Genomic DNA, 24,578 nt, shown 5'->3' on the forward strand with positions numbered 1-24,578 from the left:
TCGCGATTGCGGTAATTGTATCGCGACATTGCTGCTTCCGTTGGTCGAGATCCAATGACTGTTAGCAGAATATGGAATCGGTGGGTTCAGGAAGGTAATAAGGAACGCCGTGCTGGATCCCAACGACCTCGTATCACTAGCAATCGAGATGACAGGCATCTTATCCGCATGGCTGTAACGGATCGTGGAGCCACGTCTAGATCCCTGAGTCAACAGATGGGGACGTTTGGAAGACACCAACCATCTGCACGGACGACGTTTGCAGCTGCATGGACTATCAGCTCGGAGACCATGGCTGCGGTTACCCTTGACACTGCATCACAGACAGGAGCGCCTGCGCCGGGGTACTCAATGACGAACCTGGTCGCACGAATGGCGAAACGTCAATTTTTTTGCATGAATCCAGGTTCTGTTTACAGCATCATGATGGTCGCATCCGTGTTTGGCGACATCGCGGTGAACGCACATTGGAAGCGTGTATTCGTCATCGCCATACTGGCATATCACCCGGCGTGATGGTATGGGGTGCCATTGGTTACACGTCTCGGTCACCTCTTGTTCGCACTGACGACACTTTGAACAGTGGACGCTACATTTCAGATGTGTTACGACCCGTGGCTCTACTCTTCATTCGATCTCTGCGAAACACAACATTTCTGCAGGATAATGCATGACCGCATGTTGCAGGTCTTGTACAGGTCTTTCTGGATACAGAAAATGTTCGACTGCTGCCCTGGCGAGCACATTCTCCAGATCTCTCACCAGTTGAATACGTCTGGTCAATGGTGGGCGAGCAACTGGCTCGTCACGATACGCCAGTCACTACTCTTGACGAACTGTGGTATCGTGTTGAAGCTGCATGGGCAGCTGTACCTCTACACTCCATCGAAGCTCTGTTTGACTCAATACCCAGGCGTACCAAGGCCGTTATTACGGCCAGAGGTGTTGTTCTGGGTACTGATTTCTCAGGATCTATGCACCCAAATTGCGTGAAAATGTTATCACATGTCAGTTCTAGTATAATATATTTATCCAATGAATACCTGTTTATCATCTGCATTTCTTCTTGGTGTAGCAATTTTAATGGCCAGTAGTGTAATAAACGAGGGCACACGATATCTTCGACGTACTGTCGTACCGTTAAATTTCCCTCAATCACTGCCAGCCATGGGAGGGAGTCATACCAGATGGGTTACCGCACCATAGCGCCAGGAATAGCGCCGCTACATCTTTCCCAAACATTTGAAGCACTGGACCTCTCGCCAGGTCGCCAGTATGCTCTCCGACGATGGTTATCCGAGACAGTCGCTGAACACAGTGCTACTCAATTCATCAGCAGGCCGTGCTTCCCAGTCAGGGCACTACTCCATACGCAGCCGTCTGTGGTGTGGTGTTAATGGTAGGACGATAATTCCCTAGTCTGGCTGCTAATAATACCCGTAGAATAGTGTAGAACGATTGAGAACGTCTGCAGGGATTCCATTACCTGTTATCGGATGGCAGGCGCAGGTGTGAACGGCTTACTATGTGCTTGCTGCACAATACTGATTCCCCCGTTTCGATGGTTAGAGGGGTACAACGGAACCTTAGCGTCAAGTATGCCTACCCTCACGTTCCCATTCACTCCAACATCGGGCCTCTGTCACATCGAAATGGTCCACAAATCTGGCTATTGCACGATGAGACTAGCTGGGCGAGTGGAGATCCGCAATTAGGGCCCTTGCAGACTTTGTCAGGTGCTGATGACGCTGTCTCACAGGACTAGGAAACGTCACCGTGTACTTCATTATGATCACTCAACACCTGACGCAGTTCACACCCATTATAAATCCTACCAGGCCTGGTAACAACACTAAACATGAACAGCCCTAAGGCACTACGATGCCCTTTCCAATTGTCAGGTCGGATCATTACGTGACAGCCGTTGGTGAGTGGGAGTACGGAGTTACAATAACATCCCACCTTCTCTTCTGCACTCTTCACTCTTTTTTTCAGATAGCGTAGTTTTCCCTTGTTCAGTACATGAATGGGGCAGGGCAGAAAATTCCATACACTGGTGTCAAGTATGCACCAAGAATAACAACACAGTGGCCTGGTTTACTGTTGTAGAAAAAAGTTAACTGCAAAAAACCGTCGTTCAGAGGTTGGTAATTAACGTTCTCGTTCAATGTGTTCCAAAATAAAACCCAGTTGATGCTTCTAACAAGGGAACCTCTCCATCGCACCCCCCTCAGATTTAGTTATAAGTTGGCACAGTGGATAGGCCTTGAAAAACTGAACACAGATCAATCGAGGAAACAGGAAGAAGTTGTGTGGAACTACGAAAAAATAAGCAAAATATACAAACTGAGTAGTCCATGGACAATATAGGCAACATCAAGGAGAATGTGAGCTCAGGAGTGCCGTGGGCCCGTGGTTAGCGTGAGCAGCTGTAGAACAAGAGGTCCTTGGTTCAAGTCTTCCCTCGAGTGAAAAGTTTAATTTTTTGTTTTCTGTTTACGTGACAAACTCTTATGTTTTCATCACTTTTTGGGAGTGATTATCACATCCACAAGAAAACCTAAATCGGGCAAGGTAGAAGAATCCTTTTACCCATTCGCCAAGTGTACAAGTTAGGTGGGTCGACAACATATTCCTGTCATGTGACAGGAAACTTCATTCCATAGATCGTTCGTCTTATTTCAACCTTTTCTTCCACCAAAAAAAATCCTATTCAAGCATGCTTTCTGTATTTTTCTCTTATAACCTCTCAGTGCATTTCTTCAAATTCATCGCAACTCATTCTCTTATAGGCTACCCCCTCTTAAGCTAACTTAAATCTACTGAGCTCAGATGCTAAACTAAGGGACGAGGCAATGCAGCAGCACAAAATAATTAACACAAACATCAATGACAAAAAATTCAAATTGGCAAAGTAAGCAACAATATTACAACTAATATGCAATGAGCAGCGAACAAGAAAAATAAATCAGTAATAAACTGGCTTAGCAGAGTAACACAAAGTCAAATTCAGTAACACTATGCCTGGCAAACAGCAGTAACTTATACCTAAACATGACATAGCTCAAGCAGAAAAAATAGTACACTAAAGACAACAATGCAGATAAGGGAGATTTCTATTCACATCTTAATGTCTATGTAATTAAAGTGGTACACCACAAAAACTAATTCTACAAAAAATTACCAAGTACTTGAAAAGAAAATTATATATGCAGTTATTGTTATCAGTCCCTTCTTATTGTTCTTTCCATTCCAAGAGCTCCTTTTTCGAAGAATGTGGATCATAAAATAATTATTTAATAGATCTGTGGACAGAAAGTGTTCACATTAGCAAATACATCTAAGTTTATTTTATAAAACTAATGCTGCAACACAGCTGGAAACCAGATATTAAACAAAATGAGCAATCTCTTAACTACAAAGACAATAGATGTAAAATGTTTCTAATCATTTCATTAGGCGTTTTAGTAAATATCATAAATTACGAGCTCCACAGTATGCTTTCAACAAGGAAATGTCAATAGCGAGGATAATGGCCTCCCCTTTCTTTTTTTCTACCTGTGCCTCTGACGAGGCACTCACTACCCACAAGGTCTCATGATTTTCATGAACAATGGTTTGCAGTTCTTTTATGGCTGCTTCGTGATTCTGTAATGCATTTTCGTGCCGCGAAAAAATAGGTTGAAAATGCTCACAAATTTGTGTTTTTACGTCATTACACACTTTTAGACATTTCGATTCAATCTTATGTAACTCAGTAGTTAAATCTTCACGTGTTTGTTCAAGCTTATGTTCCACTGAGTCTAACTTTTGAAACTTTTGTTCCATTGTGTCTAACTGTTGCTGTGTTTGCCACTGGTGTTGTTCCATTGTGTCTAACTTTTGAAGCTTCTGCTGTGTTTGTCTCTGATTTTGTTCCATTGTGTCTAACTTTAGAAGATTATGTTCCATTGTGTCTAACTTTTGAAGATTTTGTCCCATTTGTTGATGAAACGTCCCATTAGAACTATTTATACAAGACTGTGCTTAAACTGACACACAATATTTTTAGCGCAACGCAATCTGACTTTCAAAAATCCCTACAAAAGCATGGGCCTGACTAACATTAATCTATACCTTTCACAAATCACTTACCTCACCAAAAATCTCCGTTACTCTAACTACTGCAATACAGCGAGCGCCACTACTGCCAGCTAAATAAAAGATTCAAACAACGGAAGGCACTAACTACTGATAGGCATAGTTAGCAAATGAAAGATTTTAATAGAGAACAAACAATGTATTTACCTTAATAGTGTTGAAAAAGCATAATATACATAGCAGTTCATAATATCCATTCTGTACTCAAAAATCCGCCATCTCATTTCCCACATCCACCACTGCTGGCGGCTCACCTCCAACTGCGCAACGCTACGCGCTGTTCATATCCAGCTGCCGCTGCCCAACACTACAATGGCAGACAACAATGCAAACTAGCCACAGGCTGCACACAGCACAGCCAGTGATTTTCATATAGAGCGCTACGTAACGTTGCCAATAAGAAAACATAAACAGCGTACTTACATAAAGAAAACATAAACAGCCTACTTACAGCACATGCCGTCACCAGTGGCGTATAGAATATATCAGACGTGTTTTCCTGTGAGGAATCGGTTGACCTATGACCTTGCGATCAAATGTTTTCGGTTCCCATTGGAGAGGCACGTCCTTTCGTCTACTAATCGCACGGTTTTGCGGTGTGGACGCAAAACACAGACACTAAACTTATTACAGTGAACAGAGACATCAATGAACGAACGGACAGATCATAACTATGCGAAAATAAAGAAAGTAAACTTTTCACTCAAGGGAAGACTTGAACCAAGGATCTCTCGTTCCGCAGCTGCTCACGCTGACCACGGGACCACGGCGCTCCTTAGCTCACACTATCCTTTATGTGGCTTATCTTACACATGGACTACTCAGTTTGTATATTTTGCTTTTTTTCATAGTTCCACACAACTTCTTCATGTTTTCTCGATTGATCTGTGTTCAGTTTTTCAAGCCCTATCCACTGTGCCAACTTATAACTAAATCTGAGGGGGGTGCGATGGGGAGGTTCCCTTGTAAGTACGATTTGGCGGAGTTTAGACGAATTAGTCTATGAGATGATGCTGTAGTATTTGATACATCCCATAGTACCTCATCGAAGGTATGTTACGGGCAGTTTAGGTAGCTTTTCTAGGGTGGGTTGGGTTGTTTGTGGGAGGAGAGTAGACAGCGAGGTCACCGGTCTCATCGTGCGAGGTGCCGGGGCTAGTAGTGTATTTAACACTAAATTCTTCGAGAATCTTCATATATAAATGATGCTCTAAGCCCCCCCCCCCCTCCCCCCTATTCTAACTCCGACTTTTGCTGTTGCACATGGATTAAAAAGAAACGCGAACTGACAGTATTCGACCCTGCAAGTGGGGTAGAAAAGAGTTTGGCACCTGCAATAATTTAATTTGATAGACATTAATTAAATAAAGGAAAGTTTCAGTAACGTAGTGAGAAATGAAAGGGTTGCTCTACCGATTAACAGAATGAAAGTTCTGTCCAAAATAACAATTTGATTATTATGACTAAACTCAAATTCATAAACAAAATACATGAAACATTTACAATACATCAAAATGGATCAAACTGGATACTCAAATAAATGCTGTGAACGCGAAGTTTTCCATAAACTAGATTGTGACATTTAGGACGAAGTGGTATGTGGAGCCAATCCCTTGCAACTCAAATCTTAAGAGAAACACCCAGCCAACCCAACATTAATTGCTGCTACAGTAGTGAGAACTCAGACAATGAACACCCAACACAGAACAAAGTTAGAAAAGACAAACAGGCGTGCTCTGCTGAGCTCTGATTATCACCTAGCAAAATTGCCTGCTTTGCCGGTGCTGCGGACGTACATTACCAAGCTGTCTTCTTAACTGCACGGACACGATCTGGCTACCGGAGGCGATGGCTGGTTGCTTCGACGTCCCGTCGTGGTGATGGTAATGTCGCGAGTATAGCCAGAAACAAATTATCCTGGTCTGGTTGTTCCAGACTAAAGCCTTGCTAGCAATACAAATGCGCCTCCGAGGGAGACGAAGAAGGCTCGCCACACAATCAATGACGGTACAGTGATTGATTTTAAAAAGCGAAGTCACACAGTAAATCCGATACAGTCAACTTTAGCCAAAACTGCTCAAGACAGACAACATAGGCCTCTTGTACACAGAACGCTCAATTGCCAACTGTACTCGAAAAGTTACGTTGAAGTCGAAACTTCAGCAACTTCGTCAAACAGTTACAATTAAATAAAAGAATATTAGACAGCCAACGGAAGGCAGGCTGCCCAGAGCAGCGAGAGCTCAGTCTTGTAACCTACTCCGACCGAAAGGCGAGAGCCGACACTCTCAAGGGCACCTGTACAAGCCGAACAGAGAACATTCCCGCCCCCACGACAGTGGCCGTGGTTGAACGTTCCAATCAGCAACTCGAAAACCGGCGGAAAATTCCACTCTATTGCCGAAGCACTACCATTCCGCCAATGGAGATTCTTGGCGCCAATTTCTGCGCCGATATTGCTACGTCACGGAGCTATGCCCTGAGCAAGCCAATCACAGTTACGATTTTGCAGAAAACGCGGGAATTTGCCCGCCAAGACTGCCTGGGTACACAAGTCATTCCCATGCTTCGCTGGTAGCCCGCCAGAAACGGTTTTCACCAAGTTTCTGCGAAGTAACGGAATCGCTAGCCCAGCCGCCCCTTCCGGCGCATGTGTGCGTGTCGTCCCGCTCTTATGACAATGTCGGCTTCTGGAAAGCATCCACTCGACTCCCTCACACCCGTTGGCTTCACCCCTTTCAAGCTCAGCGGAACACGCCTGTCACCTGACCACCCGGGAGACGAGAGACGCTGCATGGGATGTCAGCGTGTGAAGGAATAGCAACTTTTCACTGCATGCAATTAGAGAGGAAAATCGAATTACTCAGAGTAAGATAGAAATATGAGAGGGGGGCTTCTGCCACCTCTCAATCAGATTACGGAGGGACGGAGAAGGAAGCCGGCCGTGCCCTCTGAAAGGAACCATTCCGACATTTGCCTGGATCATTTAGGGAAATCACAGAAAACCTAAATCAGGATGGGTGGACGTGGGATTGAACCGTTGTCCTCCCGAATGCGAGACCAGTGTGCTAGCCGCTGCGCCACCTCGCTCGATGGATGTTATAGAAACCATCGGAGGTGATCTGCAGTAGAGAGATCCAATATAAGTTGAAGATGCAACAAACTGCCAGTTGAATCACTCTTAGACAGTTTGGTATTTAGTGCAGTTATCGGAACCTCATAAATGTTTACAGAGTGACTTAGATAAGACATCGAAACCCTGAACAAATTGGTGAGACGTCATCTGAAAGTGAACTAAGAATTTCTTATAAATGATAAATGACATATATTTTCAGGTTGCCGATTGAACTAAGTTTCTATGGATTAATAAGCGACAACTTTAAAATGCTGTAGGGAATGCGAAACAAAAGCCGCGTTAAATAATCACTGTTCCACTCTGTGGTGGAGTGTGCACTGATTTGAAACATCCGGGCAGATAAAAACTATGAGCTGGATCGGGACTCGAACTCGCAACCTGAGTCTTTCGCGAGCAATGCTGTTTCCAACTCAGCTATTCAGACAGGAGTGACGACCCTCCCCCACAGATCTGCTTCCCGCCTGCACCCGTCTCTACCTTCGGCGGAAGCCACCCCTCGCCTGCTGACTGTTCATCAAGTTTTTTCTTATTTTTTTATTTTTTTAGAGACATACACTGATTTCCACAAGAAATAAAAGATGCTATTACAGATATGTAGCCATCGGCCTTGCCGCAGTTGTAACACCGGTTCCTGTCAGAACACCGAAGTTAAGAGCTGTCGGGCTGGGCTAGCACTTGGATGGGTGACCATCTGGTTTTCCGAGCGCTGTTGGCAAGCGGGGTGCACTCAGCCCTTGTAAGGCAAATTGAGCAACTAACTGATTGAGAAGTAGCGGCTCCGGTCTCGGAAACTGACATACGGCCGGGAGAGCGGTGTGCTGACCACAAGCCCCGCCATATCCGCATCCAGTGACGCTTGTGGGCCGAGGATGACACCGCGGCCAGTCGGTATCTCTAGGCCTTCATGGCCTGTGCGGGAGGAGTTTAGCTTTTTAGTTTTATTACAGATATGTGTTTACATGAAAATACATGTTATTACTAGTTGCACAATTACCTAATAGCTAATCCAATCGCCGCCACTATAGATTACACCTTGGCACCTTTTTGACATGCTTTTAACTATATTTTCTGCATATTCTCTCGGAAACTATCTCCATGTCGTCCTGATTTGATATGACAGCTGTTTCAAAGTGTATATTGGCTTTCTTTTAAGCTTCATCTTAATATACGACCAAACATTTACAATGGGATTTGCATCCGGAGACGCTGCAGACCACTCCAGCCAGCATGGACACCCCATTGTCTTGTTTCCACGCTGTACAGAGGCGGCTCCTATGTTTCGGGTCATTATCCTTTTAAAGCACCTAGTTTGCACCATTCGAAATAAACAGCTTCTTAACGGACCTCAAAAGGCATTTTGATAAATAATGCACCTTTTTTTCAGCGCTTAAATCGGCTGTAAATAAGTGCAAAAAGCCGAAACCTTCAAGTCTCACATTATTTATCTCTACACTGTGCAAAAGCGCGTTGACTACAGAATCGAGGTCACTACCAGAGATGTCACTGTGGACGTTACGTTTAAAATTATGGCGTACACTTTCTTGTCGACCTGACTGTATGTTGCAGCGGTCGCAGCTCAGAAACCAAGAACTCTCAACTTCACTTTCCCACTCTCCATGTGCGACCCTGATGTGCGTGCATAAATTCACATGGCATTAGCCGCGCGATGTAGCTGCGCAGTCTAGGGCGCCTTGCCACAGTACGCGCGGCTCCCGCCGTCGGAGTTTCGAGTCCTCAAAAATGGTTCAATCAGCTCTGAGCACTATGGGACTTAACTTCTGAGGTCATCAGTCGCCTAGAACTTAGAACTACTTAAACCTAACTAACGTAAGGACATCACACACATCCATGCCCGAGGCAGGATTCGAACCTGCGACCGTAGCGGTCGCTCTGCTCCAGACTGTGGCGCCTAGAACCGCACGGCTACTCCGGCCGGCGTTCGAGTCCTCCCTCGTGCATGGGCGTGTGTGTTCTCCTTAGCGTAAGTTAATTTAAGGTAGACACAGTAGTGAGTAAGCCTAGGGACCGATGACCTCAGCAGTTTTGTCCCATAGGGACTTACCACCACATCACACGGCGTTTCCCATTCGTTTTAGCACACAATTTGTTGTCACGTTTAAGAACTCGTAAGCAGACTATTACGGTGGCAGCAGCTACAGCTCTTACCCTGAACCACTGTGTCGCTCATGCAGCGTGGTGAACATCGCTGGAGTTGCTGGTAAGAAACTTTTTATTTCCGACGACCGGCCGTGGGGTGTAGCTGCCACACTGGGCCAACGCGCGGCCGAAGTGCCAGCGGCAAGCCACGTTCACATGCGCCTACATCATCGCATATCGACGGTGTGTTTTGCCCGGCAACATCGCGGCTATGCCACATGTACGGAAACATTGACGGCTAGTGTTGCCCGACAGTGTTTGCGGTGATACATTTTCCAGTCAGAAGTGTAAACCCGAATGACACTACGACTGCAAAATGGACGAAAGCGAGCAAGTGGCAGTGATTGTGACTCTTGTGCTTTTGCATCCCGGAAAGAATGAAAAACACGAAGAAGAGAAATCGCGGTTCGTAGATGAGTTCTTTTTTCAAGGAAGCGAACTGTTTCCAAAAATTTAACTCGTCGACTGATGATGCTCCAAGGAATTCATTGAGGTCGGTTGAAATACCATTCAAGTCTTTATGGAAGTATGTTGCTGCGGTTAACTAGTACTGTGAAGCTCCTATAATTTTCATAAATGCGATAGATCTTCGACCGGCATTAGGAGATGTGAAAAGTAGCAAAAAAAAAAAAAATCATAAAAATGATTTGAAAATTGCGATTGGGTCTTGTGTACTGAGCGTTTTGCACAAACTTAATTATGTGTACAGATGATGAAAATGTTGATGTAGTGAGGCTCAGTTGCCTGGTAGCAAGTCTTCCTATTGGTCGGCACTTGGGTGATTTGCGTGTCCCTAACGACCCCTGTTATGCAACCGGGGAAACGGGGGACTTAACGTGAAACCCGAGCCACGTGTTGCTGCTGGCATCTCCTCACGTCGCTGTGGGGTGCCGGCTGGGTTAAAACGAAGACTGAAAAATCCGTGGCCCGATTGAAATACGATCCCAACAGCTCTAGACTTCCAGGCATGCGCTTTGTCACTAATCGACCAGGCTCGTCACGTATGTAAAGAGTTCATGCACGTGTTGGTATGAATGAGTCTGCGAATTTTGAATATGTGACATACATGGCCTACCTTGTTGAAAAGGAGATTCACGTACCTATTTGGCAACTGCGAGGCATGAGTAATGCGCCAAAAATTTTTGTTACGATTCTTCGTTTCGCATTACGTAATAGAGCCGATTCAACTTAGCTTCGACACCAAAATGGATGTTTAAACTTTGTAAAATATGTTTTAATGTGTATTCCTTTGACATGTTACAGTATCTAAAGACCGAGAGAAAAAGCTGACGAAAACCAGGTCGCAATCAGAGAAGCTCCATCACCAGAGCGAGTGGGTAGAAGCGCAAGTCAGCGACGCTATAACTACTGCAGCTGGCCACCAGAAACGTTACCGAAGGCCACTAAGAATGAACTAAACATGTACAACAGATAATCACCGTTATAAGATTGTTCAAAAAATGGTTCTTAGTTCGACCCTCGAGGAAGGAAGAGTGAGTAGTCGCAATTATGATGGAGACGGCTAGCGGTCGGTCGTAGTGGTGTATAACAGGACACTTGACGTGTCATAGTTTGATTCTGAATTGTCGGTCGTCCAGTAATGATATACTCCGACAAGTTAATCCGGCAAGTTAATTGAAATTATTTTGTTCGAGATTCGGCAGCCAGTATTGAGGTCAGGAGTTTAATCGATTGGATTAATACTGAGAAGTGTTGGTGTCTGCGTGGCAGCTCAACGTGATTGTTGTACGAGGGCATGATAAATTAGATTCGGAAGATAGCTACGTGGGCGTCCCTGTAACGCTACACACTGTGGATAATGAGCACGAAATACCGTACGCGATTATATGGTAGATTTGTTGATGAATTTTGAAGAATAGTTGGTCGTACCGGCTATTAGATGTTGTGGAGGTATCTTTTCATTGGTTAGGGATTTATGTGAATGTTGGAGAACTCATCCGTTAACTATCCAGTATTTTGGATACTTTAGAGTATTGATCGTGTGCACCATAAAGGGTGACACAGCTGATATAATAGTGGGTGTAGAGGAATACAGAATGGGTATCGGACAATTAGGATGATTATTATTGCGTGTTGTAAGGTATTTGAACAATGCCTGAGAACCCTACGACCACCTACTGAAATGAGACCTGTAGTTTTGAAGTCCGAACAGGGCAACTTTACGTCATTGTACGTTAATATACTAAACCATAATCGCGATTATTTTGAAAACAGACTATCTTGGTATATTTTGATATAGTTGAGGCAGAAAGATCCAGTCAAGAACTATTTAAAGGAGGGACGAACGGTGATTATCTTTTACGATTCAAGTGCTGTAATTAGATTAGTAACTTCAAGGTGTAGTGTGTACGTGAATGTCAACACCTGAAGAGGTCTGAATTTTCCTAAATTTCAAAGTAGAATACAAAGTTGCGGTGACACTTAGGGAATTTGTTTCTGGCTTTTTTTTTTTTTTTTTTTTTTTTTTTGAGTTTGTCTTCTGATAAGAAGGGGAATAGCTTATAAACAGCACTTGAACCAACCGCTATAAACTGTAACCATTGAGATTTTCAGGAGAAAAACAAAATTGTTTAAGTATGTGAAAGTTTAAAACTGTGTTCTGCGTACGTCATTTGTAGTACAGAGAAAGTACTAAAGCAAGTTTTCATTCTTTTAGTAAAGAGAAAGAACGAGATAAAGAGACTAAGATAAAAAAAGAAACAGAGAGAAAAGTTGATTCTTTCAGAGTTGGTTTACGGAAAGTTAATTAAAATAACGTTAATCCCAATTATTGGACTTGTCAAGGGCCAAAAATATAATATCACGTAAACGCAGAAAACCAAAGATTTAGCTATACGTTATTTGAAAAATATATAATAATTACTGTATTGAGTCGGACTCGGCCAAAAGAAGAAATCTTTGGAAAGCAAAAGATAGTACTAGAGAAGCAACATTACGAAAAAATAAGTTTGCAACTGCCGTCTGCCCACGTCTGCTTTGCAGCGAGCTACCTTAATTTAAGTATTAACTGTATTTTTCTTACTTGTCACTTCTTCTTCCGTGTGTTTTTGCTTTTAGGAAGCTTTAATTGTCGAGCGCTAGTAATAGTGATCCATAGATTTCGTGTTTGTTTTGAATACAGTCAGAGAGAGTCCCTTTAGTCAACCACAGTGCCAGTGGTGCTAGTGTTTTGTTTTCAATACAGTCCAGAGACAGGTAGTGCTATTTTTTCTTGTTTTCTACAAGAAGTGGCTAGCAACGACAGTTTAGTCAACAATCAGCCGCCTTTAGTGAATTAGCAGTCTAGTTAGAAGTTGATTAACTCTCTACAGTAAATTGATTTCTTAGGATGGATAGGATGTGTGACTACTGTGTACGGACGCAGGAGGAGCTGGCCACTGTTCGCGAACAGCTGAACGTCTTGATGGCTGCGGTCAGCCGTCTTCAGGCTGCTGCCTCGGAGTGTAGCGGCAGTGGGGAGTCTGGTGCGTCGCATGGTACACCCCAGGGTTTACATGCTTCACCCACTGTCCCTGCTGTTGAGACATCTTCGCGGGTATCGAGCGCGGTTTGGCCACCCTCTCCCCAAGGGGAGTGGCGGGTTCAGCGGCGTTCGCGGCGCACGAGGCGGAGGGTCAATGTGGATTCTGGCCGTGTATTGTCGCCCGTTCAGCCTGTGAGTGGACATGTGGCCGCTCCTTCAGCAAGGTCCGAACAGGCACACGGGGGGAAGGGTTTATTAGCTCCAACGTTAGGCGGGTGATGGAGCCCCTTAGGGAAATAGCGGAAAGGTCGGGGAAGAAGGCCAGTGTTCACTCTGTCTGCTTGCCGGGGGGTCTCATCCGAAATGTGGAGGAGGCCCTGCCGGCGGCGATAGAGAGCACTGGGTGCACCCGACTGCAAATTGTTGCTCATGTCGGCACCAATGACTCCTGCCGTCTGGGTTCAGAGGTCATCTTCAGTTCGTACAGGCGGTTGGCGTAATTGGTGAAGGCGGAAAGCCTCGCAGAGCTAACTATTTGTGGTATCGTTCCCAGAACCGATCGTGGTCCTCTGGTTTGGAGCCGAGTGGAAGACTTAAACCAGAGGCTCAGACGATTCTGCGGAGATCTGGGGTGCAAATTTCTCGACCTCTGCTATCAGGTGGATAAATGTAGGATCCCCCTGAATAGGTCAGGCGTGCACTTTACAAGGGTAGCGGAGTACGTGTGGAGTGCACATGTGGCTTTTTTAGGTTAGGGAATTCCCTCCCTAGGCCCGACAAGGCGCCTCCTGAGACGCAGCAAGGTAGGAGTAGGCAAGGGAATAACAATATTAATGTGTTAATAGTAAACTGCAGGAGCGTCTATAGGAAGGTCGCAGAACTGCTCTCATTAATAAACAGTCACAACGCCCATATAGTACTAGGGACAGAAAGTTGGCTGAAACCAGACGTAAACAGAAATGAAATCCTAAACTAAACTCAGGTTGGAATGTATACCGCAGAGACAGGCTGGACAGTGAAGGGGGAGGCGTGTTTATAGCGATAAGAAGTTCAATAGTATTGAAGGAAATTGACGGAGATCCGAAATGTGAAATAATTTGGGTGAAGGTCACGGTTAAAGCAGACTCAGACATGGTAATTGGATGTCTCTATAGGCCCCCTGGCTCATCAGCTGTTGTGGCCGAGCACCTGAAGGATAATTTGGAAAATATTTCGAGTAGATTTCCCCACCATGTTATAGTTCTGGGTGGAGATTTTAATTTGCCGGATACAGACTGGGAGACTCAAACGTTCATAACGGGTGGCAGGGACAAAGAATCCAGTGAAATTTTTTTAAGTGCTTTATCTGAAAACTACCTTGAGCTGTTAAACAGAGAACCGACTCGTGGCGATAATATATTAGACCTTCTGGTGACAAACAGACCCGAACTATTTGAAACAGTTAACGCAGAACAGGGAATCAGCGATCATAAAGCGGTTACTGCATCGACGATTTCAGCCGTAAATAGAAATATTAAAAAAGGTAGGAAGGTTTTTCTGTTTAGCAAAAGTGACAAAAAGCAGATTACAGAGTACCTGACGGCTCAACACAAAAGTTTTGTCTCAAGTACAGATAGTGTTTAAGATCAGTGGACAAAGTTCAAAACCATCGTACAATATACGTTAGATGAGTATGTGCCAAGCAAGATGGTAAGAGATGGAAAAGAGCCACCGTGGTACAACAACCGAGTTAGGAAACTGCTGCGGAAGCAAAGGGAACTGCACAGCAAACATAAACATAGCCAAAGCCTTGCAGACAAACAAAAATTACGCGAAGTGAAATGTAGTGTGAGGAGGGCTATGCGAGAGGCGTTCACTGAATTCGAAAGTAAAGTTCTATGTACTGACTTGGCAGAAAATCCTAAGAAATTTTGGTCTTATGTCAAAGCGGTAGGTGGATCAAAACAAAATGTCCAGACACTCTGTGACCAAAATGGTACTGAAACAGAGGATGACAGACTAAAGGCCGAAATACTAAATGTCTTTTTCCAAAGCTGTTTCACAGAGGAAGACTGCACTGTAGTTCCTTCTCTAAATTGTCGCACAGATGACAAAATGGTAGATATCGAAATAGACGAGAGAGGGATAGAGAAACAATTAAAATCGCTCAAAAGAGGAAAGGCCGTTGGACCTGATGGGATACCAGTTCGATTTTACACAGAGTACGCGAAGGAACTTGCCCCCCTTCTTGCAGCGGTGTACCGTAGGTCTCTAGAAGAGCGTAGCGTTCCAAAGGATTGGAAAAGGGCACAGGTCATCCCCGTTTCCAAGAAGGGACGTCGAACAGATGTGCAGAACTATAGACCTATATCTCTAACGTCTATCACTTGTAGAATTTTGGAACACGTATTATGTTCGAGTATAATGACTTTTCTGGAGACTAGAAATCTACTCTGTAGGAATCAGCATGGGTTTCGAAAAAGACGGTCGTGTGAAACCCAGCTCGCGCTATTCGTCCACGAGACTCAGAGGGCCATAGACAGGGGTCACAGGTATATGCCGTGTTTGTTGACCTCCGCAAGGCGTTCGATACAGTTCCCCACAGTCGTTTAATGAACAAAGTAAGAGCATATGGACTATCAGATCAATTATGTGATTGGATTGAAGAGTTCCTAGATAACAGAACGCAGCATGTCATTCTCAATGGAGAGAAGTCTTCCGAAGTAAGAGTGATTTCAGGTGTGCCACAGGGGAGTGTCATAGGACCGTTGCTATTCACAATATACATAAATGACCTTGTGGATGACATCGGAAGTTCACTGAGGCTTTTTGCGGACGATGCTGTGGTGTATCGAGAGGTTGTAACAATGGAAAATTGTACTGAAATGCAGGAGGGTCTGCAGCGAATTGACGCATGGTGCAGGGAATGGCAATTGAATCTCAATTTAGACAAGTGTAATGTGCTGCGAATACATAGAAAGATAGTTCCCTTATCATTTAGCCACAAAATAGCAGGTCAGCAACTGGAAGCAGTTAATTCCATACATTATCTGGAGTGATTTAAAATGGAATGATCATATAAAGTTGATCGTCGGTAAAGCAGATGCCAGACTGGGATTCATTGGAAGAATTCTAAGGAAATGCAATCCGGAAACAAAGGAAGTTGGTTACAGTACGCTTGTTCGTCCACTGCTTGAATACTGCTCAGCAGTGTGGGATCCGTACCAGATAGGGTTGATAGAAGAGATAGAGAAGATCCAACGGAGAGCAGCGCGCTTCGTTACAGGATCATTTAGTAATCGCGAAAGCATTACGGAGATGATAGATAAACTCCAGGGGAAGACTCTGCAGAAGAGACGCTCAGTAGCTCGGTACGGGCTTTTGTTAAAGTTTCGAGAACATACCTTCACCGAGGAGTCAAGCAGTATATTGCTCCCTCCTACGTATATCTCGCGAAGAGACCATGAGGATAAAATCAGAGAGATAAGAGCCCACACAGAAGCATACCGACAATCCTTCTTTCCACGAACAAGACGAGACTGGAATAGAAGGGAGAACCGATAGAGGTACTCAGGGTACCCTCCGCCACACACCGTCAGGTAGCTTGCGGAGTATGGATGTAGATGTAGATGTAGATATAGACTTGGAACATTGGAATGAAAATGATGAATTCTCAAGTTGCGAAGAATACAATCGCTGGTTCGCAACGGAATGTAAATAAGACGTAATATCGTTGCTTCATCAGAAGCGAACGGCGTACAAATACATTATATTTTATAAAAGTGTAATACAGTTCAGCAGTGCTAGACTTTTTTTAAGTGAATAGAGCTGTTGGTTAAGTTTATATCAGTCGATTGCTATCTGCGTGTGTTTCATCATAATACTCGGAGGGTGACGTTGATATGTGGTGTCTACGTGTCGACGAAAATTGTTAATTTTTGGATTACGAAAAGCTGCATGCTAGTGAGAAGAGCACACTCGGGTTTCAACGTTGTTGTATTTATGTAACGCCTGTCAAACTAGTCTCATAGGTGTTGGTTATCGTAGGAACTCTGGAATTCCTCTTGTTAATTAAAGTCAGACGCGTTATCCTAAACTTTTTTTAAACTACGATATCTAACATCGGGCATCTAGCCCGAAATTAGTATTGTGTCAAGGTTTAGAGTGGTATCGTGTTTGTCAGCGGCACGCTTCCTTCGGTGATCAGCCATGAGTTACATCGTTGGTGGGTTCTTCCTTGTAAACGAAATAATCACAGTTCACTTTTGGACAGGATATTGCAAAAGTGGCTCGTCTAACAAATCGTACCTGTTCTTCCGACAAGTCCAATCATATGTAGTGTGGTGTACCATCCATTGTTCGTTGTCAATTGGACAATTGGACGGTGTATACCAGGACTGAAGCGGTGTTTCTTCTTTTCTCCTTTTTTTTCCTAATCTGTCCGCTGCGACACGAGGTGTCAATCTAAGCTGCACGGTGCATAGCTAGTTTGACATAAATTTCAGCTTAGTGCCTCTACCCGTTCCTGAGGAAAAGGGGTGTTAACAGCCCGACAAACAGCCAGGCGAACAACAAATGACAAAAAACAAATATTTTTTATGTGATATAACTGCCAGTTAACTATTTTTGGAGTTTTCCCTTTACTTTTTCTGTGAACCTTGCTTCTCAAATTCCACTGATTCTAGGTCAACGCGAAGTGAGCTTTAGGCTTTGATGAGTGAGTTAGCGGCTAGCGAAAAGTGTGACACAAATGGCTATTTCTTTTGATTGCATTGACTTAGAAGATGAAATTTTTCACACTGACAAAGGACCGTAAACCTTTTAGTATGTGAAACAGATTTCAGCTTGAGACCTATACCCAGGCCTGAGAAACAGAGGTCTCAACTGTTGGGCAGGCAACAGACAGAAAATAAATTGTGAGTTGTTGCCTATAAGAGATACATAATGAATCTTCAGAAAAGTTTCGATGTCTTAAAGACCTATGTGGAATAAAATTATGGCTCACTACGGCACAGCAGCCGCGGTTAGAGACGCCATGTCACTGATTGCGCGGCCCCTCCCGCCGGAGGTCCGAGTCCTCCCTCGGGCATGGGTGTGCGTGTTGTTCTTAGCATAAGTTAGTTTAAGTAGTGTGTAAGTCTAGGGACCGATGACCTCAGCAGTTGGGTCCATTAGGAATTCACACACATTTGAACGGCACAGCATTTACCACAACAGCATCGAGAACGTCCTTTTTGAGATTTCGGTCTCTGTATATATTTCTTTCTGTATTCCATAGCACTGACTGTACATGTATGTATGTCACTTACGGAATTCACTGTCGTCTGGTTTAACACTTTTAAATTCTTGTAGGCAACAAAGAGATTGAGCACCTTGTAAGAGGTATGCGATGTATGCGCTGTCTGCAACAGGCAAGACTTAGGAGAGTCTCTGACCAGAGAGCAGTATGTAGTTAGTTGTTGCTTGTCGCTAGTTGGCATTAGTCTTCAGTAGTCAGTAGTAGTCTTGAGTAGTCGGCAGTTGTGTGCAGGAGTCTGCGCGTGTCTGCGCTTGTGTGCAGTCTGCTATGGTCGGGACTCTGGAGGATGAGTATTATTGTAGAAGGTAAAGAAGCAGCCTTGCACATATCTAGTAATGTATGTTAACTGTCATCAATTTCTTTTAAAAAATGCCCCAATAATAATTTTTATAATATAAAGTAATTTTTTTTTAAAAAAGGCATTCATTTCAATTTAAAGATTTTATTCAATGGATAATTATTCCTTTCATGAATCACAAAGCATAGGCCAGCATTGCACGGAGCTATGCCGAAGATTTTTTTATATAAGAGCAGATATATTCGCAGTTTTTATTGAGGTCAGAATTTTTTGCTTTTTTTATTCAGAATACAGGGCCGAGGCGCAACGCTGCTGTCGTCATAAAATGTACCAGGTTACTGATTTTTTTTTATTATTTTGGTGTTTCGGAATTTTTCTGTTTCGAACCTAACATTAAATGAGAAAAGAATTTTGTGGTTACATTGAGTGTGAATGCATTTCTGCACGGAGACTATAAATGGGAACCAATTTTGTTCAGAGGTTACAATATTTAAAATTCATTTAATTCTTATTTTTGTGGGGAGTTTACACATGGTTCATATTTTAATTTAATATTTTTGTGGGAAGGTTACAAAAGGTTCAAGGTTCATAATTTTAATATTATTTTGTGGGGATTTTACACTTGGCACATTTAATTTAATATTTCTGTGAGGAGGTTACAACCTCTACCTTGGCGCGCCAACTTTCGAACTGAGGCGAAATAATATCGATTCACGTGACTTGTCAGTGAAGCGCTGTGGGTGTGACAAACACGAAGGCCGATTGTGAGAGTGAAGGGGAGCATCTGGACCGGCCATACGAAATATTCTCCACATTACAGGTTTGTTCTTCCTGCTCATCCGCATTAACTGATATTTTTCCATATTTACAGCCAGCTGCCATTCATTACACCAATCAGAAATTTTGTATATGTCGTCTTGCATCTTCCTATAGTCATTCAGCTTCGACACCCTACCTTCTTCCCCAAATCATTAACTTGTGTGTAGAACAACAGCGGATCAATCGCAGATCCCTGGGGCACTCCTGACGATACCCTTGTCTCTGATAAACATTCGCCGCTGAGGACAACATACTGGGTTCTATTACTTAAGAAGTCGTCGAACCACTCACATGTCTATGAAGTTGTTCCATATGCTCATACCTTCGTTAATAGCCTGCAACTAGCCATCGTGTCAAAATGTTTTCCGATATCTGGAAATACGGAATCTGCCTATTGCCCTTCATCCATATTTCATAGTGTACTACGTGAGAAAATCACAAGCTGAGATTCTCACGAGCTATGCTTTCTAAAACCATGCTGATTCGTGGACATAAGCTTCCAGTCTCAAGAAAGATTATTACATCTGAACTGAGAATATGTTCAAGAATTCTGCAGAAAACCGAAGTTAGAGATATTGGTCTGTAATTTTACGGGTTTGTTCTTTTACTCTTCTTATATGTTAGTGCCACCTACGCTTTTTTCCAGTCGCTTGGGACTTGGTGCTGCGCGAGGGACTCGACATAAATGCAAGCTAGGTAAGGGCCGTAGAGTACACTTTGTAAAATTGAACTAGGTTCTGTCCTGACCTGGTGATTGATTTACTTTCAAATCTTTTAATTGTTTCTCTACGCCAGGGACTCTCATTAGTACGTCGTCCATACAGGAGTGTGTTCGATGGTCAATTGAGGGTAGGACGTCCTATATTTCTAAGCTTCTCCTGTGTGGACGATTTCTTGAACGTGAAATTTAAAACTTCTGCTTCCGTTTTGCTATCTTCAACTGCCACACCAGACTGGTCAACAAGGGAATGAATGGATGCCTTGGATCAGTTATGTCTCGCACCTTAAGACAGGCGACTCAGTTTACATTCACAGCCCGTATGCTTAGAGCACCCGTTGTATTTTGTGGTTACAACGCACATTGGACGGAGCCTCAGAGAGCTGGAGAGCTGGAACAAGCGGCATCGCCTCACTGCTAGCACCCACACCTGTCACGCCGCTTCGCAGATTTCATTATGCGATTGGAGAGTGTGCGGCATCCACTACACGGGAACCGTCCTCACATATCCGACTCATCGATCACTGGGAGGCCGCCGCCGTCTGTCCAGCATCCGCGTAAACTGTGCTTTTAAATCCCCCGCACGGTGTTTTATGTGACGGCAGGCGTTTTCCCCACGCATTTTAACACTTTAGAAAAAGTATTGCTATTGAACGTGGCATTTTATTGTCCACCCGCCGTTCACACTATCTGCATCTGTTTCACAAGATGCGGCTTGGTCGCGAATTGAACAGTAACCCGAATATAGGATACATTTCCTTTACTTCACGTCTATGGTCACAAATTTTTTGTGAGTACCAGTTTCGGTCTATAATGACCATCTTCAGATCTGTTTTCAAAAGCATGTCCTAATATACTGGAGCCATAGTGGCAGTATATTAGGACTTGTTTTTATGTAACAGATCTTAAGATGGTCATTATATAATGGAGCCATAGAGGCAGTATATTAGGATATGCTTTTATATAACAGAGCTGAAGATGGTCATTATATACTGGAGCCAAAGAGGCAGTATATTAGGACATGTTTTTATAAAACAGATCTGAAGATGGTCATTACAGACTGATACCGGTTGTCTGATTGTGGCGTCGCAAGTAGTGCGCGATCACCCATTTGTCTATTAAAAGCTTTACTTCAGAATGTATGTGGGCTGCAATGTAATCTGGTAGAGTATTATACGGTCAGTAACGGACGAGTTGTGTCCTGCAGACTGACGTCACCACCATCTGTTGCTGCTGCGCGTGTGAAAGCAGTGGAGTAGCGCTGGCAGGCCACTTACATTATACGAAACTAAAAATATTAATAACTAATAAAGGAATAACCTGAGGAACGTCATATTTGATGTACATCCTTCTGTTGTGAAAACAAACAATATGACAAAGTGTGAGATCAAAAATAGTTGTATTTTGGAAGATAGTAAAATTCCATAAAAAAAGTAATTTTCCGACAGTCAAGAATTTAAATAAATACAGTGATGTAATAGTTCACCTTCAGTGACTATGTACGATGATCTGATAACAATTTCAGTGTTCATAGATAAATTTGGAAAGTTTTTAGTTTCAGAAAACCTCTGTCACTTTTCTATAATAATAATTTAAAGAATTCTAAGTAAATATGTGTATTGTGTGTTAGGGTGCGTGTGAATGAGAATGCGTGCGTGAGAGTATTTGGGACGTTCGGCATTATTAAAAATAATTTATGTAATTCTCTACAGGAACTGGCAAGTGTTCCAACTCTGTAACGTGGGAACGAATACACTAGTGGTTCCCCTACTAGTGAATGTCGGATGTCCAAGTATGTATGCTTATGTACAGGGTTATTACAAATGATTGAAGCGATTTCACAGCTCTACAATAACTTTATTATTTGAGATATTTTCACAATGCTTTGCACACACATACAAAAACTCAAAAAGTTTTTTAGGCATTCACAAATGTTCGATATGTGCCCCTTTAGTGATTCGGCAGACATCAAGCCGATAATCAAATTCCTCCCACACTCGGCGCAGCATGTCTCCCTAAATGAGTTCGAAAGCATCATTGATGCGAGCTCGCAGTTCTGGCACGTTTCTTGGTAGAGGAGGTTTAAACACTGAATCTTTCACATAACCCCACAGAAAGAAATCGCATGGGGTTAAGTCGGGAGAGCGTGGAGGCCATGACATGAATTGCTGATCATGATCCCCACCACGACCGATCCATCGGTTTTCCAATCTCCTGTTTAAGAAATGCCGAACATCATGATGGAAGTGCGGTGGAGCACCATCCTGTTGAAAGATGAAGTCGGCGCTGTCGGTCTCCAGTTGTGGCATGAGCCAATTTTCCAGCATGTCCGGATACACGTGTCCTGTGACGTTTTTTTCGCAGAAGAAAAAGGGGCTGTAAACTTTAAACCGTGAACTTTTGGTGAATTGCGAATTTGCTGCATGAATGCGTGAGGATCCTTTACCGCCCAGATTCGCACATTGTGTCTGTTCACTTCACCATTAAGAAAAAATGTTGCTTCATCACTGAAAACAAGTTTCGCACTGAACGCACCCTCTTCCACGAGCTGTTGAAACCGCGCCGAAAATTCAAAGCGTTTGACTTTGTCATCGGGTGTCAGGGCTTGTAGCAATTGTAAACGGTAAGGCTTCTGCTTTAGCCTTTTCCGTAATATTTTACAAACCGTCGGCTGTGGTACGTTTAGCTCCCTGCTTGCTTTATTCGTCGACTTCCGCGGGCTACGCGTGAAACTTGCCCGCACGCGTTCAACCGTTTCTTCGCTCACTGCAGGCCGACCCGTTGATTTCCCCTGACAGAGGCATCCAGAAGCTTTAAACTGCGCATACCATCGCCGAATGGAGTTAGCGGTTGGTGGATCTTTGTTGAACTTCATCCTGAAGTGTCGTTGCACTGTTATGACTGACTGATGTGAGTGCATTTCAAGCACGACATACGCTTTCTCGGCTCCTGTCGCCATTTTGTCTCACTGCACTCTCAAGCACTCTGGCGGCAGGAACCTGAAGTGCGGCTTCAGCCGAACAAAACTTTATGAGTTTTTCTTCGTATCTGTAGTGTGTCGTGACCATATGTCAATGAATGGAGCTACAGTAAATTTATGAAATCGCTTCAATCATTTGTAATAGCCCTGTATAAGACAGCCAGAACATTCGCGACTACATTATAAATTTCCAGATATAGAGTAAAGCTTATAGTTCATTTTGTTTTGTTTATTTAATTAGAGAGTTTTGTGTTACTTAATTTGATGACGTCAGTGAGCCTAGAGAAGTGGTTGGTGCTTGCAAGATTTTGGCGCGAGCCGCGCCCTAGAAGTGAGTTCTCATTGGTCGTAAGTGCTGACAGGCAATGAGAAGCGAGACGGTTGGCCGTCTAGCGAGGAGATATAGTTTTGAGTGTGGGAGAGTGAGAAGGGGGAGTCGCGAGCTAGCTTTGATTGGAGGCGGTTATGCTGGAAGTGACTTTTCGCATTATGTGTAAGATGAAGTCTTGGGATGACTTCCGCGTTATGGTCCAGTGTTAATGGCATCTGGTAGTGACCAGAAACTGTTTATGAAAACTTTAGAGTGGTGTGATAATTCGTTCCGACGAAAATCGCGAGTGAACTTTGAATTATATAGCGTGGCGGTACTGAGTATATTCTTATTGAATATTTTATGGCGAGCATAAACTTTAGCTAAAGACAACCACTGAATATCGTGTGCCGAAGTAATTGGCCGATCATTGACTGTGTTACAAGTAATTAGTTTCGGAATTTGGGATGGTAAAAGTTCTGGCTGTTTTAGGTATGGTGATAACTGTGAGCAGAAACTTTAGTAATTTTCGTAAATGTGGGCTGGTGATCTTGCTTCACGGCAATAAAGATCTATTGAAGGTTTAAATTTCAACTTCATGTTTGAAGTACGTGTGCCATCCCCTTTCCGAAACATTTCTTTAAAGTTCATGGACAATTTTCAGTACATGGACAATTTTCAGCAAATTTTACTTACAGCGGCCTCCGGCGTGTAGCTATGAGGTTACAGTTTCCTCAACACTGTTTTTCTGTGATCTCGTAAGTAGCTGCAGTCAGGAGTTTACGTGCGAAGATCTACCGCTGTAAAGAGGTAGGTGAACAAAAATTATAAAAGAAATTCCATTGCAGCAGCAACGTATAATCCGTCGCAATTGGTGCATCGCATCGCACGCACGTAAAATCCGTCGCATGATGACAAAACAATTTGTGACCATAGGCGTGAAGTAAAGGAAATTTATCTGTATCTGTCTATATACTAAATATTCGCTTTAAATGCAATTCTTGTGGGTATGGCGACCATAGCCCTCGAAACTGTTCCGTGTCTTACTATACTGTGGTACAGTATTTATTGTACACCCAGGGAGATTTAGTCAGACAGTAAGTCAGGATCTGGCGGTGCCCAACGCTTACTATTCTGATTGTGACGGAATTCATCGACATTCTGTAGTCTGTAATGATTTTAGAGATTTTCTTCCCCATTTCATTAGCGCACTGAAAAAAAAGGGAAAACTGCTGCATACGACTCTGTACGCGCACAG

The 24,578-nt window shown here is 43.5% G+C and overlaps 1 long non-coding RNA gene and 1 pseudogene across 1 annotated transcript in view; both read left to right on the forward strand.

The window, feature by feature from the left end:
- The window catches only part of LOC126175138 (uncharacterized), an 875,426-nt gene that overhangs the window by 98,404 nt on the left and 752,444 nt on the right, over positions 1-24,578 (forward strand). The gene's annotated exons all lie outside the window — the stretch shown is intronic.
- LOC126177317 (5S ribosomal RNA) lies at positions 7,874-7,991 on the forward strand (annotated as a pseudogene).

This window comes from Schistocerca cancellata, chromosome 3 (assembly GCF_023864275.1).
Source record: "Schistocerca cancellata isolate TAMUIC-IGC-003103 chromosome 3, iqSchCanc2.1, whole genome shotgun sequence".
In the NCBI taxonomy this organism is placed as follows: Eukaryota; Metazoa; Arthropoda; class Insecta; order Orthoptera; family Acrididae; genus Schistocerca; species Schistocerca cancellata.